Genomic DNA, 12,752 nt, shown 5'->3' with positions numbered 1-12,752 from the left:
GATGCTCCGCAGCCCGACGCTGAAATCAGGACCGGGCGGAGAATGGCTTTCGACAGGGTGCGGTTTGACGCCTGCTCACGATGCTCCGTGTGGTCCCAAGCGTTGGGAACCTGGCATGCCGGCTGCGGACAGTGTCCAGCACCACCACACTTACCGGGATCTGTGCCGCTGACCGTGGGTGTTACTGGGAGTGGTGAGGGGTGGACAGGGGATGGGCTGTGGGGTGGGTGGGTTAGGGTTCCACCACGGCCGGCGCCATGTTTTCCGGCGCGACCGGTGCAGGCTGTCAGCCCTCTGAATCCTGTTTTATGCGCGTGCCCCTCACCGGTACCAGAAACGGTGAGGGGTTCGAGCCGATTTTCCCACCGTGAACCACTCGCAGATTCTCCGTTGGCGCCGGCACTTTGCCGCTGGAACGGGGAATTTTGCTCAGTGAGTTTGACGGGGGGACAACACTAATCCATACCTTGGGACTGATTCAGGCCTACCTCAGACTGAACTATGCAGCTCACAGCCTGAGCTTCCAAGCACATATTCACATCATCACTCTGACTGCCCACAACCAACCCCAGAGCATCACCCAAATCTACCCATTGCTTCAGCTCATCTGCTACCAAAATCCTCATTCTAACCTTTGTTACCTCTAGGCTTTAGAAATCCAGCACACCCCCTTATGCTCACCCTCTGTAAACTTGAGGTCATCCAAAACTCTGCTGCCCGTGTCTTAACTTTAGCCTATTGCGTTCCCCCATCAGCCCTGTGCTCACTCACCCACATTGGGTCCCAGTGAGACAAAGCCTCCATTTGAAAATTCTCATCCTTGGTCTCAAATCCTTCCGTGACCTCGCTGCCTCCCTATCTCGGTAATCTCCTCCAACTCCAACTCTTCCTTCCTCCTTTTCTGGCCTCTTGAGCTTTCCCCGATTCCCTCCTTTACTCAGCCGCCCTGAGTACCCAAGCTCTGCATTTCCCTCCTTTCCCTCTGCTTCTCCATTCCTCTCCTTCCCCTTCCCCTCTGCATCTTCATCCCTCCCCTTCCCCTTTGCTTCTCCATTCCTCTCCTTCACCTTCCCCTCTACTTCTCCATTCCTCTCCTTCCCCTCTGCATCTCCATTCCTCTCCTTCTTCCCCTCTGCTTCTCCATTCCTCTCCTTCCCCTCTGCATCTCCATTCCTCTCCTTCTCCTTCCCCTCTGCTTCACCATCCCTCTCCTCCTTCCCCTCTGCTTTTCCATTCCTCTCCTTACCCTTCCCCTCTGCTTTTCCATTTCTCTCCTTCCCCTTCCCCTCTGCTTCTCCATTCCTCTCCTTCCCCTTCCCCACTGCTTCTCCATTCCTCTCCTTCCCCTTCCCCTCTGCTTCTCCATTCCTCCTTCCCCTTCCCCTCTGCTTCTCCATTCCTCTCCTCCCCCTTCCCCTCTGCTTCTCCATTCCTCTCCTTCCCCTTCCCCTCTGCATCTTCATCCCTCCCCTTCCCCTTTGCTTCTCCATTGCTCCTTCACCTTCCCCTCTACTTCTCCATTCCTCTCCTTCCCCTCTGCATCTCCATTCCTCTCCTTCCCCTCTGCTTCTCCATTCCTCTCCTTCCCCTCTGCTTCTCCATTCCTCTCCTTCCCCTCTGCATCTCTATTCCTCTCCTTCTCCTTCCCCTGTGCTTCTGCATTTCTCTCCTTCCCCTTCCCCTCTGCTTCTCCATTCCTCTCCTTCCCCTTCCCCTCTGCTTCTCCATTCCTCTCCTTCCCCTTCCCCTCTGCTTCTCCATTCCTCTCCTTCCCCCTGCTTCTCCATTCCTCTCCTTCCCCTTCTCTGCTTCTCCATTCCTCTCCTTCCCCTTCTCTGCTTCTCCATTCCTCTCCTTCCCCTCCCCCTCTGCTTCTCCATTCCTCTCCTTCCCCTCTGCTTCTCTATTCCTCTCCTTCCCCTCTGCTTCTCTATTCCGCTCCTTCCCCTTCTCTTCTGCTTCTCTATTCCTCTCCTTCCCCTGCCCCTCTGCATTTCCATTCCTCTCCTTCCCCTCTGCACCTCCATTCCTCTCCTTCACCTTCCCCTCTGCTTCTCTATTCCTCTCCTTCCCCTGCCCCTCTGCTTCTCCATTCCTCTCCTTCCCCCTGCTTCTCCATTCCTCTCCTTCCCCTGCCCCTCTGCTTCTCCATTACTCTCCTTCCCCTCTGCACCTCCATTCCTCTCCTTCACCTTCCCCTCTGCATCTCCATTCCTCTCCTTCCCCTTCCCCTCTGCTTCTCCATTCCTCTCCTTCCCCTTGTCCTCTGTGTGGTGATCCACCACTGTATATATATGTGTGTACCTGTATTAGGGGATGTACAGCAGTACCTGTATTACAGGTTTGTCGGTAAGCCCCTGCCGGCTAGCTCCGCCCACAGGGAGCAGTATAAATATTCATGAGCTCTCCTGAGCTGCCATTCTACAGCTGCAGTCGAGGGAATAACATCTCACGGTAATAAAGCCTCTCTTGTACCGATTTGTGTCTTTGTGTGCAATTGTTAGCGCATCAATTTATTACCGTGAGATTTCCCACATCATGGACATCAGAATTAAACCTGACCGCCTGCAGCTGGATCCACAATCGCCGAACGCCAGGAAAGACTTTAACCACTGGCTGGCTGTCTTCGAGGCCTACGTCACCTCAGCGGACCCTACACCATCGGAAGTTCAGAAAATTCAACTCCTCTACTCAAGGTTGAGCTCCAGCGTGTTCCCGCTGATACAGGACGTGCCGACCTACGCCCGTGCTATGGAACTGCTCAAAGAAAATTACATCCAGTCGACGAACACTCTGTTTGCGAGGCATGTACTCTCCACTCGCGTCCAGCAACAGGGTGAGTCGATTGAGGACTTCTGGCGGGCCCTTATCCCTCTAGTACGGGACTGCGACTGCCAGGCCGTCACGGCCACAGAACATTCCAACCTCCTCATGTGAGATGCCTTTGTGACGGGTATTGCATCGGACCCCATCCGGCAACGACTGCTGGAAGGGGCCGCGCTCGATCTAGCGGTGACAAAGACTTTAGCACTCTCAATGACAGTCGCTTCCCGTAACGTGCAGTCCTACCCCGCTGGCCGCGTGGCCCTCCCATCCTACCCCTCGTGGACCCCGCAACCAACCCCCCCCGACTGGGGCCGCTCCCGCACAGTATGCCTGCGCTGCTCGCCGCACCGTGCACCCTGGGGGTCCCCGCTGCTATTTCTGCGGTCAGCATTAGCACCCCCGCCAGTGCTGCCCGGCCCGCACCGCAACCTGCAAATCCTGTGGCAAGAAAGGCCACTTTGCAGCGGTGTGTCAGGCCCGCGCAGTTGCCGCTATCGCGCCCGACCTCTCCCCCTCTCCCCAGCCGATCGCGCAATGGGCCCCGCCATCTGCTGCTCCCGGGGCCACGTGCGACCAGTGGGCGCCGCCATCTTCCTTCCCCGACTCCACATGCGATCAGTGGGCGGCGCCATCTTGCCCCGCCCCCACAACGTGCGCTGCATGGGCGCTGCCATCTTCTTCCCCACAGGTACTTCGGACGCCGCCATTTTGTCCTCCCCTCGGGACTGGACCACGGGACCCGGGTCGCTGCCGCTACTCATTGGACTCTTCGGACCCTTTGGACATTCGCCCGCTACTCGCCTCCATGACGCTCGACCAATCCCGTCCTCGCAAACTGGCTACCGCTTCAACGACGGTGCTCATCAACGGCCACGCGACCTACTGCCTACTTGACTCCGGGAGCACCGATAGCTTCATTCATCCGGACACGGTAAGGCGCTGCTCCCTCGTGGTCCATCCCGCCAACCAGCAGATCTCACTGGCCTCCGGATCCCACTCTGTCCCAATCCGGGGCTTCTGTCTGGTCAGACTCACCGTACAGGGCGTTGAATTCAGCGGTTTCCGCCTGTACGTTCTCCCCAACCTCTGTGCGACACTTTTACTGGGCATGGACCTCCAATGTAACCTCCAGAGCCTCACCCTCAAATTCGGCGGACCCCTACCCCCACTCACCATTTGCAGCCTCACGACCCTCAAGGTTGACCCTCCCTCCCTCTTTGCCAATCTGGCTGATTGCCCAAGCACTGAGCAGACTGTACAGCGCCCAGGACAAGGCCTTCATCAGGTCCGAGGTCCAGCGGCTGCTTCGGGAGGGTATTATCGAGGCCATCAACAGCCCCTGGAGAGCCCAAGTGGTGGTGGTTAAAACTGGGGAGAAACACAGGATGGTCGTGGACTACAGCCAGACTATCAATCGGTACACGCAGCTCGACGCGTACCCCCTCCCTCGTATATCTGATATGGTCAATCAGATTGCACAGTTCCGGGTCTTCTCAACAATTGACCTGAAATCCGCCTACCACCAGCTCCCCATACGTAAATCGGACCATCCCTACACTGCCTTCGAGGCGGACGGTCGCCTCTACCAATTCCTGAGGGTTCCCTTCGGCGTCACTAACGGGGTCTCGGTCTTTCAACGAGAAATGGACCGAATGGTTGACCGGTACGGACTGCGGGCCACGTCTCCGTACTTAGACAATGTCACCATCTGCGGCCATGACCAGCATGACCATGACGCCAACCGTGCCAAATTTCTCCACACCCAATCTCTCCTCAACCTCACTTATAACCAGGAGAAGTGCGTATTCAGCACAGACCGCTTAGCAATCCTCGGCTACGTAGTCCAAAACGGACTACTGGGACCCGACCCCGACCGCATGCGCCCCTTCATGGAGCTTCCCCTCCCCCACTGCCCCAAGGCTCTCAAACGATGCCTGGGGTTCTTTTCTTACTACGCCCAGTGGGTCCCACAATACGCAGACAAGGCCCGCCCACTGATCCAGTCCACGCAATTTCCCCTCACGGCCGAGGCACAACAGGCCTTCGCCCGTATTCGCTCAGACATAGCCAAGGCCGGGATGCACGCAGTAGACAAGACACTGTCCTTCCAAGTAGAAAGCGACGCTTCAGATGTCGCCCTTGCCGCCACCCTCAACTCGGCAGGCAGACCCGTGGCATTTTTTTCCCGCATCCTCCATGCCTCCGAAATTCGACATTCCTCAGTTGAAAAGGAGGCCCAGGCTATTGTTGAGGCAGTGCGGCACTGGAGGCATTACCTGGCCGGCAGGAGATTCACTCTCCTCACTGACCAACGGTCGGTTGCCTTCATGTTCAACAACATGCAGCAGGGCAAGATCAAAAACGATAAAATCTTGCGGTGGAGAATCGAGCTCTCCACCTATAATTACGAGATCTTGTATCGCCCCGGCAAGCTCAACGAGCCCCAGACGCCCTCTCCCGAGGTACATGTGCCAGCGCACAAGTGAACCAGCTCCGTGCCTTGCACGAGAGCCTTTGCCCTCCGGGGGTCACTCGGATGTACCACCTGGTCAAAGCCCGCAATCTGCCCTACTCCGTCGAGGAAGTACGGACAGTCACGAGAGACTGCCAGGTCTGTGCCGAGTGCAAGCTGCACTTCTACCGGCCAGACCGCGCGCGCCTGGTGAAAGCGTCCCACCCATTTGAACGTCTCAGCTTGGATTTCAAAGAGCCCCTCCCCTCCACCGACCGCAACACCTACATCCTTAGTGTGGTCGATGAATTCTCCAGGTTCCCCTTCGCCATCCCATGCCCGGATATGACGTCTGCCACCGTCATCAAGGCCCTCGATTCCATATTCGCTCTGTTCGGTTTCCCCGACTACATCCACAGTGACAGGGGATCCTCATTCATGAGCGATGAGCTGCGTCAGTTCCTGCTCAGCAGGGGTATCGCCTCCAGCAGCACGACCAGCTACAACCCCCGGGGAAACGGGCAGGTAGAGAGGGAGAACGGGACGGTATGGAGGGCCGTCCAGCTGGCCCTACGGTCCAGGAACCTCCCAGCCGCTCGCTGGCAGCAGGTCCTCCCTGATGCGCTCCATTCCATTCGGTTGCTACTGTGCACCGCGACTAACAACACACCCCATGAATCTTCCCTAGGAAGTTTACATCCGGGGTATCGCTCCCGACGTGGCTCGCAGCTCCAGGGCCGGTGCTACTTCGTAGGTATGTCAGACTCCACAAGGCAGACCCTCTGGTGGACAGGGCACGCCTGCTCCACGCGAACCCCCAATATGCCTACGTGGAGTTCCCCGACGGCCACCAGGAAACAGTCTCGCTCAGGGACCTGGCTCCCTCGGGTGCCGATCCCACGCCCACACACCTCCCCACCCACGCGCCACCCTCCTTTTCCCCAGTGCCCCCAACATCAGCCCCACCAGGTCCATCCCTCGTTCCCCTGCCCACACTAGAGGACATGGAAGAATTCGACATGCACCCGGAGTCGTCCAGCCACTGGCCAGCACCAACACCGCCAGCACCGATGCCGTCGGCGCCAACACCGTCTGTACAGACGTCGCCACCAATGCTGCGTCGCTCTCAACGAACCTTCAGACCGCCGGTCAGCTCAACGTATGACGGGCACCGGGTTGCAAGATGGACACTTGTTTTTTTTTTCCCCTCCCCCTCTGTAAATAAATCACTGCTTATGTATAATAGTTTCACGTTACCCCTGCCGGACTCATTCTTAACAGGGGTTGAATGTGGTGATCCACCACTGTATATATATGTGTGTGCCTGTATTAGGGGATGTACAGCAGTACCTGTATTACAGGTTTGTCGGTAAGCCCCTGCCGGCTAGCTCCGCCCACAGGGAGCAGTATAAATATTCATGAGCTCTCCTGAGCTGCCATTCTACAGCTGCAGTCGAGGGAATAACATCTCACGGTAATAAAGCCTCTCTTGTACCGATTTGTGTCTTTGTGTGCCATTGTTGGCGCATCACTCTGCTTCTCCATTCCTCTCCTTCCCCTCTGCTTCTCCATTCCTCTCCTTCCCCTTCGCTTCTCCATTCCTCTCCTTCCCCTTCGCTTCTCCATTCCTCTCCTTCCTCTTCGCTTCTCCATTCCTCTCCTTCCCCTTCCCCTCTGCTTCTCCATTCCTCTCCTTCCCCTTCCCCTCTGCTTCTCCATTCCTCTCCTTCCCCTTCTCCTCTGCTTCTCCATTCCTTTCCTTCCCCTTCCCCTCTGCTTCTTCATTCCTCTCCTTCCCCTTCGCTTCTCCATTCCTCTCCTTCCCCTCTGCTTCTCCTTTCCTTTCCTTCCCCTCTGCTTCTCCATTCCTCTCTTTCCCCTCTGCTTCTCCATTCCTCTCCTTCCCCTTCCCCCTGCTTCTCCATTCCTCTCCTTCCCCTCTGCTTCTCCATTCCTCTCCTTCCCTTTCCCCCTGCTTCTCCATTCCTCTCCTTCCCCTCTGCTTCTCCATTCCTCTCTTTCCCCTCTGCTTCTCCATTCCTCTCCTTCCCCTTCCCCTCTGCTTCTCTATTCCTCTCCTTCCCCTTCCGCTCTGCTTCACCATTCCTCTCCTGCCCCTCTGCTTCTCCATTCCTCTCCTTCCCCTTCCCCTCTGCTTCTCCATTCCTCACCTTCCCCTTCCCCTCTGCTTCTCCATTCCTCTCCGTCTTTAAGACACTTCTTAAACCTGCACTTTCACCAAGAGGAGGAATATCTCCCTTGGTGACATGTTATTCTGATGGCATTAAGGATGTGAGGAGTTTTCCTACATTACGGAGACTTTAAAGATGTAAATTGCTGCCAACCCGGTAAATCTACGATGTGGGTCATTTAATTGACAGTAGTTTGTAGCACAGAGACTGAGATTGAGCAACATTCGCAACTTTTTAAACACTTTGGAGTGAGGATTGTCAGTGGATTGGTGCAGCAAAGGCAAAGCTGCGATCCCAGTGTGGAGGGACTGGTCCCCCAGATCCCAGTGTGGAGGGACTGGTTCCCCAGGTCCCAGTGTGGAGGGACCGGTCCCTCAGGTCCCATTGTGGAGAGACCTGTACCCCAGCTCCCAATTTGGAGGGACCGGTCCCTTTGTCCCACTGTGGAGGGACTGGTCCCCCAGCTCCCAGTGTGGAGGGACTGGTCCCCCAGGTCCCATTGTGGAGGGACCGGTCCCTCAGGTCCCAGTGTGGAGGGACTGGTCCCCCAGCTCCCAGTGTGGAGGGACTGGTCCCCCAGCTCCCAGTGTGGAGGGACTGGTCCCCCAGCTCCCAGTGTGGAGGGACCGGTCCCTCAGGTCCCAATGTGGAGGGACTGGTCCCCTAGGTCCCAGTGTGGAGGGACTGGTCCCCCAGGTCCCAGTGTGGAGGGACTGGTCCCCTAGGTCCCAGTGTGGAGGGACTGGTCCCCCAGGTCCCAGTGTGGAGGGACTGGTCCCCCAGCTCCCAGTTTGGAGGGACTGGTCCCCCAGGTCCCAGTGTTGAGGGACCGGTCCCCCAGGTCCCAGTGTGGAGGGACTGGTGCGTTAACTTCCAATATGGAAGGACTAGTCTCCTGGGTCCCATTGTGCAGGAACTGGTCCCCCCAGGTCCCAGTGTGGAGGGACTGGTCCCCCCAGGTCCCAGTGTGGAGGGACTGGTCCCCCAGGTCCCAGTGTGGAGGGACTGGTCCCCTAGGTCCCAGTGTGGAGGGACTGGTCCCCCCAGGTCCCAGTGTGGAGGGACTGGTCCCCCAGGTCCCAGTGTGGAGGGACTGGTCCCTTACGTCCCAGTGTGGAGGGACTGGTCCCCCCAGGTCCCAGTGTGGAGGGACTGGTCCCTCAGGTCCCAGTGTGGAGGGACTGGTCCCCCCAGGTCCCAGTGTGGAGGGACTGGTCCCCTAGGTCCCAGTGTGGAGGGACTGGTCCCTCAGGTCCCAGTGTGGAGGAATTGATCCCTCAGGTCCCAGTGTGGAGGGACTGGTCCCCCCAGGTCCCAGTGTGGAAGGATTGGTCCCCTAGGTCCCAGTGTGGAGGGACTGGTCCCCCAGGTCCCAGTGTGGAGGGACTGGTCCCCCAGGTCCCAGTGTGGAGGGACTGGTCCCCCAGGTCCCAGTGTGGAGGAATTGATCCCTCAGGTCCCAGTGTGGAGGGACTGGTCCCCCCAGGTCCCAGTGTGGAGGGACTGGTCCCCTAGGTCCCAGTGTGGAGGGACTGGTCCCTCAGGTCCCAGTGTGGAGGGACTGGTCCCCCAGGTCCCAGTGTGGAGGAATTGATCCCTCAGGTCCCAGTGTGGAGGGACTGGTCCCCCCAGGTCCCAGTGTGGAGGGACTGGTCCCCCCAGGTCCCAGTGTGGAGGGACTGGTCCCCCCAGGTCCCAGTGTGGAGGGACTGTTCCCTTAGGTCCCAGTGTGGAGGTAATGACCCCTGGGTCCCAGAAGGAGGGACTGGTCCCCTAAGACCCAGTGCGGAGGGAGTGATTCCCCAGGTCCTAGCGTGGAGGGACTGGTTCCCTAGGTCCCAGTGTGGAGGGACCTGTCCCCTATCTCCCAGTGTGGAAGGACTAGTCCCCTGGGCCGCATGTGGAGGGACTGGTTGCCCTGGTTACAGTGTGGAGGGACTGATCCCCTTGGTCCCAGTGTGGAGGGACTGGTCCCCCAGCACCCAGTGTGGAAGGACTGGTCCCCCAGGTCCCAGTGTGGAAGGACTGGTCCCCCAGGTCCCAGTGTGGAGGGACTGGTCCCCCAGGTCCCAGTGTGGAGGGACTGGTCCCCCCAGGCCCCAGTGTGGAGGGACTGGTCCCCCAGCTCCCAGTGTGGAGGGACTGGTCCCCCAGGTCCCAGTGTGGAGGGACTGATCCCCCAGGTCCCAGTGTGGAGGGACTGGTCCACCTGGTCCCACTGTGGAGGGACTGGTCCCCCTGGTCCCAGTGTGGAGGGACCGGTCCCTCAGGTCCCAGTGTCGAGGGACTGGTCCCTCAGGTCCCAGTGTGGAGGAACTGGTCCCCCCAGGTCCCAGTGTGGAGGGACTGGTCCCCTAGGTCCCAGTGTGGAGGGACTGGTCCCTTACGTCCCAGTGTGGAGGGACTGGTCCCCCCAGGTCCAGTGTGGAGGGACTGGTCCCCTAGGTCCCAGTGTGGAGGGACTGGTCCCTCAGGTCCCAGTGTGGAGGAATTGATCCCTCAGGTCCCAGTGTGGAGGGACTGGTCCCCCCAGGTCCCAGTGTGGAGGGACTGGTCCCCTAGGTCCCAGTGTGGAGGGACTGGTCCCCCAGGTCCCAGTGTGGAGGAATTGATCCCTCAGGTCCCAGTGTGGAGGGACTGGTCCCCCCAGGTCCCAGTGTGGAGGGACTGGTCCCTCAGGTCCCAGTGTGGAGGGACTGGTCCCCCAGGTCCCAGTGTGGAGGAATTGATCCCTCAGGTCCCAGTGTGGAGGGACTGGTCCCCCCAGGTCCCAGTGTGGAGGGACTGTTCCCTTAGGTCCCAGTGTGGAGGTAATGACCCCTAGGTCCCAGAAGGAGGGACTGGTCCCCTAAGACCCAGTGCGGAGGGAGTGATCCCCCAGGTCCTAGCGTGGAGGGACTGGTTCCCTAGGTCCCAGTGTGGAGGGACCTGTCCCCTATCTCCCAGTGTGGAAGGACTAGTCCCCTGGGCCGCATGTGGAGGGACTGGTTGCCCTGGTTACAGTGTGGAGGGACTGATCCCCTTGGTCCCAGTGTGGAGGGACTGGTCCCCCAGCACCCAGTGTGGAAGGACTGGTCCCCCAGGTCCCAGTGTGGAACGACTGGTCCCCCAGGTCCCAGTGTGGAGGGACTGGTCCCCCAGGTCCCAATGTGGAGGGACTGATCCCCCAGGTCCCAGTGTGGAGGGACTGGTCCACCTGGTCCCACTGTGGAGGGACTGGTCCCCCTGGTCCCAGTGTGGAGGGACCGGTCCCTCAGGTCCCAGTGTGGAGGGACTGGTCCCTCAGGTCCCAGTGTGGAGGGACTGGTCCCTCAGGTCCCAGTGTGGAGGGACTGGTCCCCTAGGTCCCAGTGTGGAGGGACTGGTCCCCCAGGCCCCAGTGTGGAGGGACTGGTCCCCCAGCTCCCAGTGTTGAGGGACTGGTCCCCCAGGTCCCAGTGTTGAGGGACTGGTCCCCCAGGCCCCAGTGTGGAGGGACTGGTACCCCAGGTCCCAGTGTGGAGGGACTGGTCCCCCAGGTCCCAGTGTTGAGGGACTGGTCCCCCAGGCCCCAGTGTGGAGGGACTGGTCCCTCAGGTCCCAGTGTGGAGGGACTGGTCCCCCAGGTCCCAGTGTGGAGGGACCGGTCCCCCAGGTCCCAGTGTGGAGGGACTGGTCCCCCAGCTCCCAGTGTGGAGGGACTGGTCACCCAGGCCCCAGTGTGGAGGGACTGGTCCCCTAGGTCCCAGTGTGGAGGAATTGATCCCTCAGGTCCCAGTGTGGAGGGACTGGTCCCCCAGGTCCCAGTGTGGAGGAATTGATCCCTCAGGTCCCAGTGTGGAGGGACTGGTGCCCTTGGACCCAGTGTGGAGGTAATGACCCCTAGGTCCCAGAAGGAGGGACTGGTCACCTAAGTCCCAGTGCGGAGGGAGTGATCCCCCAGGTCCTAGTGTGGAGGGAATGGTTCCATTGGTCCCAGTGTGGAGGGACTGGTCCCTCAGGTCCCAGTGTGGAGGGACTGGTCCCCTAGGTCCCAGTGTGGAGGGACTGGTCCCCCAGGCCCCAGTGTGGAGGGACTGGTCCCCCAGGTCCCAGTGTTGAGGGACTGGTCCCCCAGGTCCCAGTGTTGAGGGACTGGTCCCCCAGGCCCCAGTGTGGAGGGACTGGTACCCCAGGTCCCAGTGTGGAGGGACTGGTCCCCCTGGTCCCAGTGTGGAGGGACCGGTCCCTCAGGTCCCAGTGTGGAGGGACTGGTCCCTCAGGTCCCAGTGTGGAGGGACTGGTCCCTCAGGTCCCAGTGTGGAGGGACTGGTCCCCTAGGTCCCAGTGTGGAGGGACTGGTCCCCCAGGCCCCAGTGTGGAGGGACTGGTCCCCCAGCTCCCAGTGTTGAGGGACTGGTCCCCCAGGTCCCAGTGTTGAGGGACTGGTCCCCCAGGCCCCAGTGTGGAGGGACTGGTCCCCCAGGTCCCAGTGTTGAGGGACTGGTCCCCCAGGCCCCAGTGTGGAGGGACTGGTCCCTCAGGTCCCAGTGTGGAGGGACCGGTCCCCCAGGTCCCAGTGTGGAGGGACCGGTCCCCCAGGTCCCAGTGTGGAGGGACTGGTCCCCCAGCTCCCAGTGTGGAGGGACTGGTCACCCAGGCCCCAGTGTGGAGGGACTGGTCCCCTAGGTCCCAGTGTGGAGGAATTGATCCCTCAGGTCCCAGTGTGGAGGGACTGGTCCCCCAGGTCCCAGTGTGGAGGAATTGATCCCTCAGGTCCCAGTGTGGAGGGACTGGTGCCCTTGGACCCAGTGTGGAGGTAATGACCCCTAGGTCCCAGAAGGAGGGACTGGTCACCTAAGTCCCAGTGCGGAGGGAGTGATCCCCCAGGTCCTAGTGTGGAGGGAATGGTTCCATTGGTCCCAGTGTGGAGGGACTGGTCCCTCAGGTCCCAGTGTGGAGGGACTGGTCCCCTAGGTCCCAGTGTGGAGGGACTGGTTCCCCAGGCCCCAGTGTGGAGGGACTGGTCCCCCAGGTCCCAGTGTTGAGGGACTGGTCCCCCAGGTCCCAGTGTTGAGGGACTGGTCCCCCAGGCCCCAGTGTGGAGGGACTGGTACCCCAGGTCCCAGTGTGGAGGGACTGGTCCCCCAGGTCCCAGTGTTGAGGGACTGGTCCCCCAGGCCCCAGTGTGGAGGGACTGGTCCCTCAGGTCCCAGTGTGGAGGGACTGGTCCCCCAGGTCCCAGTGTGGAGGGACCGGTCCCCCAGGTCCCAGTGTGGAGGGACTGGTCCCCCAGCTCCCAGTGTGGAGGGACTGGTCCCCCA

At 60.1% G+C, this 12,752-nt stretch overlaps 1 protein-coding gene across 1 annotated transcript in view; it reads right to left on the bottom strand.

The window, feature by feature from the left end:
- The window catches only part of LOC119976215 (LIM and senescent cell antigen-like-containing domain protein 2), a 129,549-nt gene that overhangs the window by 93,391 nt on the left and 23,406 nt on the right, over window positions 1-12,752 (bottom strand). The window lies entirely within an intron of this gene.

This window comes from Scyliorhinus canicula, chromosome 13, assembly GCF_902713615.1.
Source record: "Scyliorhinus canicula chromosome 13, sScyCan1.1, whole genome shotgun sequence".
Classification (NCBI taxonomy): Eukaryota; Metazoa; Chordata; class Chondrichthyes; order Carcharhiniformes; family Scyliorhinidae; genus Scyliorhinus; species Scyliorhinus canicula.
This window is presented reverse-complemented; position numbering and strand designations above follow the sequence as displayed.